Source organism: Plecotus auritus, assembly GCF_963455305.1.
Source record: "Plecotus auritus genome assembly, chromosome: 2".
Lineage (NCBI taxonomy): Eukaryota > Metazoa > Chordata > Mammalia > Chiroptera > Vespertilionidae > Plecotus > Plecotus auritus.
The window spans coordinates 37,570,348-37,576,657 of record NC_137771.1 but is presented as its reverse complement, the minus strand read 5'-3'; positions in this window follow the sequence as shown (position 1 = coordinate 37,576,657).

Sequence of the window (6,310 nt, the reverse complement as noted above, 5' to 3'; positions counted from 1 at the left end):
TGGGCTGAGGAACACCCCCTCCCCCGTGCACGAATTTTGTGCACTGGGCCTCTAGTCTATAATAATAAAAGTGTAATATGCAAATAGACTGGATGGCTGAACAGCGGAACGACCATTGGACTACCATGCTATGACACCCACTGGCGCCAGGCCAGCCAAGGCAGGTGCGATGCGATTGGTCAGGGGCCAGGCCATCGCCTCGCAGAGGGAGGCTCAGGCCACCAGCCGGTGGGACAATCAATAGGGGGGCTCCATGATCACCCCAAAGAGGGAGGCCCAGGCCACCAATCAGCCGGCTGCAGCAGGTGAGCAGGGCCTACCTCTTTGGGGCGATTCACCATGGAGCCCTGGCCAGGTGGGCAGGGCCTCCCTCTATGGGGTGATCAATTGCAGGGCTCCCAGACTGTGAGAGGGTGCAGGCCTGAGGACAGCCCTCGCCCCCCCCCCCCAGTGCATGAATTTTGTGCACCAGGCCTCTAGTAAAAATAAAAAGCCAATCATTCAGAATGTCCAGCTTTTAGCTTGGCGTATAAATTGTAAATCAGGGCTAATGGGTGATGATAGTAAGAAAACAGTTTGGCATTTGGACTATAAATTGTAGTATGGCTGGCATTCCCCAGCATCCATTCTTTTCCATTAATCAACAAAAATAAAATTCAGGTTCTTGATAGAGTAGAGACCACCCAAAATAATGATGGTATTTCCCATCCTTCCCTGCAGCTAGAAGTGACCATGTGACTAAGTGCAATTTCTAGGAAACGTACACTGGAATACAGGGGCAATGGCTGGAGTCTGAGCAGCCGTTTTAAACACTGAGGGGGGAGATGGTGGAGCAGTGAGGTAAAGGAGTTGAGGTCCCTTAAAATATTGTGAACTACCAGGCTAGTCCTGTTCTGTTCAACTTCAGACTTCAACATGAACAAAATCTCTCTTGTTTAAGCTACTTTTAACTTAAGTGTATATGATCATCTCAGCGAAGGTATGTGGCTCTGCCGATGACAATTTGGATGCATTTGAGTTATTTTCAGAGGAAAGGAGGAAACTGACATAAGCTGCATCATTCGTTTATTTGATGACAGTGTGGGGGTCTGCAGTGTGCCAGGCATGTGCCATGTGCTAGGGACAGAAACGCACTCGATGATGCCCCTGCCTTCCAGGACCCACCACTAGCAGGGGGAACAGACGAGCCATCCTAACACAGGCATAGGAGTTATAATGGGGAAACACAGCACGTGTGGAAGCCATGTAGCTCAGAATCTAGGGAAGGACTGACACGGGATAGACGGAGTGGAGACAGGACCATGAGCCCAGCTCAGGCTCCGACTCGCGTCGCTGACCCCAGGCGTCCCTGAGTCTCCCCAGCTGATTTCATGTGAACAGCAGCAGAGAACAGGGCCTGTTTCTCTTCTTCCCAGGGAGGGTCCCATGCTCGTGGGAGACCCTGGCCGGGGCGGCCACCAGCTCCCTTGAAAAGGACATGGCAAGGGAGGTGGTATTGACTCGAGCATGAAGCCCACACTCCTTTGCCCACTGCCAACCCCACTTGGGGTGTCTCTGGGCTCTGGGATTTGTCAGAACCAAGGACGTCTCCAAGCGGCTTGACTGTCTTAGGGTGAAAACCAGCGCAGAGCCACACAGGGCCCCCTCTCCCACATGGATAAGAAGAGCACAGTGCTGCCAAGGGCAGTACCGCCATGCCAGGCCAGGCGTCCACGCTGCACACACTCACCTTGTAGTTCTCCCCATTTCATATGCAAGGGAACTGAGGCTGCGGGGTTGGGTGGGGGGTGGGGGGGCTGGATGGAGGGAGGTCGTAAGCAGGCTACCCTCTGGGGTTGATGGGTGCCGGCGGGTGTGGGCCCAGGCGGGCCTGACAGTAAGGCCTGTGGGCTCTGAGCCCCCACTTTCTTCTGCTTTTCAATCACAGCTCCAGCTGGATCCCACCTCCACCCCGACCGTTAGGACCAAAGGCTGGGGGGACCTGCGGCATGGTTTAGTTCCCAGCACTGTAGGAACAATTCCAGACATCTCATTTCCCAGAGGAGGAAACGGGCCCACAATGACAGGGAGACACATGGACCCCGGTCAGGGGTCACGGAGGTGCTGGAGGCCCCCAGCTCCCCTGGCTCCTCAGCCGGACCTACAGCTGCCGTGGGCTCGCCATTTGCTCTTGGACTCGGCTCTGGTGCTGCATGAAGTGATGTCCACAGGGAAGACGGCAGCTGCCAGGCCCTCAGATGCTGTGAGCAGAGGCGCCTACATGAGCCTGGTTGGATTCGAAATTCTATGTGTTCACCACTACCCACAGCTTTACCTAGACTAGCTTCTAGTCATATGTGTGAGCATGTGTGTGCACACGGGTGCCAGTCACACTGTGCATGAGCTGCGGCCCGATGCCAAGGCTTCTTCTAAGCTGCAGACATTGGCCAAGTTTCTGGTGTCAGCCCTGCCCCTCTGTCTGGAGAAACCTGTTTGCCCAGGTCCCTGGGGACAAGGGCTGCCACCACAGCCACCGCAGCCACCACAGCCCTCTCTGAGCTCGGTCTTCATCTGACCCCTCCAGGGGTCCCGAGAACGCTGAGCCCAGAGCGAGTTCTCTTTTCCCCAGGACGGGACCCGTGAAAGGACGAGGCTGTCCCGCAGAACCCGAGGCCCAGGGGCTGGAGTGGGAGCTCAGGGCCTCTCTCCAGCTCCCCTGCAGGAGGGGCCGGGGCTGGGCTCAGCCTCCTCTTGAGCCCTCAGAGGCCAGGCCTGCGCCACACCAGTCTGGGAGCTGCCGCCGGGCCTGTCGCTGAGCACGGGGCCCAGGAGGTTTGCCCAGGCCGGGCGCCAGGCTGCACAGGTAGGGGTCATGGGTCTGGCAGGCATAGCTTTAGTAATAAGAGCCTGCAACTCTCTTCCTTTTCCTTCCCCTCTTTTCTCCATCCTTAGGTCTCTGCTGCCATCTCTCTCAGCCTCATTCTGCTATGGAATAACCCTTTCCTCTGGCACTGAGCGTCCAGCCTGTCCATGTGGAGCTCCTGTCCTTCCCCGCTATGTGATCTGACCGAGAGGAGCATAGGTAGGCAGGTAGAAAAAAAAATACACAGAAACAGTGTCACCTGGCCACGCAGGCTGAGAGCTAGAGTCATGGCCAGCAAAGGAGCCATGGCTGGGGGCTGGGGCGGCATGAGAGAAGGCTCACAAGGTCTCTGTCACCTGAACCCAGACCCCAGTGGGGTGCCTATCACAGCCCAATCAGCTCTGTGCCCTGCTCAGAGCCGCCACTGGAAAGAGCAAAACAGCCCATTTCTACCTTAACCTCCAGAAGGAGGCACTGTGCGCACTGTCTCCCGTGGACATCAGGCTAAGGAGAAAGGGTAGGTGGGATAGCACAGCTTTTAGTGTGAATCAGGCCTGAATTCCAAACCCAAAGACCCATAGTTATGGGACATCCCCAAGGAGCCTGAGCTTCCTCACCTACAGAATGGGAATAATGAGGCCAATCACGCAATCAGTATAATTTCGATTACATGTGGGGTCTGACCGACCTGCTACTCCTGGCACATGGTGGTGAATGTTAGCCCTGCCCTTCATTGTTCTGGAAGAGGAGGTGCTCAGAGGCGGTTGGTAGAGTGGTTTTTCAGGAGGAACTTGCAAGTAGCCACAGGTACAGCTGTGCCTGCCCAGGATTCTTCCTGGGCCCACGAGGCTGGAGGAGGCCGCCGAATGCCCAGGTGCCTCACCTGAGGGGGTTTCCTTCCATGTGGAAAACTCAGATCCACCGTGAGGATTCATGGGCTCGGGGGCTGAGGCCCACTCCATCATCAGCGTTTCCTACCTCCTGGGCAAAGTCTCACCCTTAGGGCTTTATTCTGTCTGAAAACAGTCAACTCAGATATGATCCCAAACGTATAAAGCCCAGTGCCATACATTATTCAACTCTTCTATCGTCATTTATGGTTAAGATTTCTCCTCCCGTAGTTCCCACCCGCAGGTGGGCTGGCTGCTGTGGGAGGAGGGGACGCTGTCAGCTTGTTTCCTTTCTCTCTCACCTGGTCAGGCTGACCCGGGCGGGCGCTGTGGTGCTGAGCAAGGAGAAGTCAAGGGCAGGAATGTGCTCCTGAGAGGCCGCTCCTGAGATGGCTCTGGCGCATGGGTCTCCCACCCTCGGGCTGACCGTCCCTGTGGGCTCTCTGGTGGGGCAGTCAGGACTCCCTCAGCCGGGGAAGCCCCGCCCCCAGCCCAGCCCAGCCATGCCTCAGCACTGCAGACCCGCCCATTCTTCCACAGCCCCCAGGAATCCAGCAGGTCAGGGCCAGGTTCTGCCAGCTGAGGCCCAAGCCCCCTCTGGATAGCCCGTTGGACAGGATCTAAGAAGAACCCCACCCCGTCTTTTCCATGCATGTGGCTCACATCTAGTCCACACACCTCCCCCCGAAAAAAAACATCCGCACAGTCTTTGCCCAACCCAGGTGCAGCCCAATCCCAAAGCACCAACTCCAGCTGGAAGCAGTGAGTCAGTCCCACTACCTGCTCCAGGCTGAGTCAGCCCCGTCCGCAGTGACCCCAACTGAGCGGGATGCTCACCAAGCTCTCCAAAGCCCCTCTGCCCAAAACTGTCTGGGGCAACCAGCCCTCACACTCTCTGCCTTTTCCGTTGGGAAAAACACAAGGATTTTATCCAAATAAATGTTTACAAAAGCCTTCCACATCCTCCTTATAGAGCCTCTACAATTGTTAGTCTAGCTCTTAGCACTTCCTGTGCAGATCTGCTGCTCACTTTTCAATTTTTATGTTATTGTATCTTGGCAGAAACTTCCATTTATCGACCTGTTACACTGCTGTTATACTCTTTTTTTTAATGTATTTTTTATTGTTGATAGTATTACAGATAGCTCCCATCCCCGCCCCCCACTTTACCCCTCTCCTCCCAACCTCTACCACCCTCCACGCCTTCATCACCCTATTGCTCTTATCCATGGACTATGCATATAAGTAAGTTCTTTGGTTTATCTCTTCTCGTCCCCCCAACCCCACATCGAGATATGTCAGTCTGTTCCATACCTCCATGCTTCGGGTCTTATTTTGTTTGTCAATTCATTTTGTTCATTGGATTCCACAAGTGAGTGAGATCATGTGATATTTGTCTCTCTCTGACTGACTTATTTCACTTAGCATGGTGCCCTCCCAGGTCCCTCCATGCTGTCCCAAAGGGTGAGAGACCTCTCCTTTTTACAGCTGCATACTATTCCCTGGTGTAAACGCACCACACCTTTTTTATCCACTCATCTACTGATGGGCGCTTGGGCTGTTTCCAAATCTGTTGTACTCTTTTCTAAGGCCTGGCTCAAAGGACCCCCTTCCCTCTAAGCCCTGCCTAACCTCCTCACACGGACTGTTGCCTCCTCCTTCTCTGAGCTCCCAGCTAAGGACAGGGGTGGGTGAACATGCTGAAGGTGCCTGTCCGTGTGCCATCTGGCTCCCCACTGGGCTGGGCCTTGCTCATGTCGCCGTCTCTGCCTCACAGAGCAGGGGCCCACGGGGGCTCACCCAAGATAAGAATGACAACGTGATCGACCCTTCCGTCTCAGGAGCTCTCTGAGAGGGTCTCCTGGATATATGAGGCCTCATTGCTGAATGCCAACACCTGCCTAAAATGTTAGACCATTTGGAATGAAATGCTCCCACCTGGATTTCACAATGTGTGCCTTCTCAATAGAAGTCCCTGATGGTCGTACCAATGTTTCCTCGGTGATTCTGGGCCAATGCATTTGAATCCTCAGCTGCTTTCCGTGAATGCCCTTTACTGAGAGTTGATGGAGCCTAATTTATAGGTCTGCCCACCCCATTTGGCCTGTCTTATGCATCATTCTTCCTGTGTTCCTGGTTTTAATGATGCTTTTGTGCACCATCGGCCATCACAGCCACTCTCTCTCTGTCCCTCCAGCCCTGCCTGCCTCTGGCAGCCCCTTTCTGCTGCTGACTGTTGCTAGTTTGCAACAACAGAGAGGCCTCAAGTGGGGGCTCCGGGCTCGCTGATATAGCAAGGCCTTGGGCTCTGGGCATAGGCGTCACAATATCTAGTCCTACTATGTCAATGCCTTTTCTGCCGTCTCCTGGCACTTCCTGGGCTCTGGATACTAACCGGCTGGTTAGCTAACAGATTCGTGGCTGCTGTGGGCCCAAACCTGCTGGCCTAGGGGAGGGAAGTGCAGGGGGTGGGGCTCAGCCTCAGGCATCTGAGATGGGGTTGGGGACATTGTATGTGGGCAGTGGAACCCTGAGGGCCAGGCTGGCCCTTCCTTGGTGTGTGTGTGTGGGGGGGGGG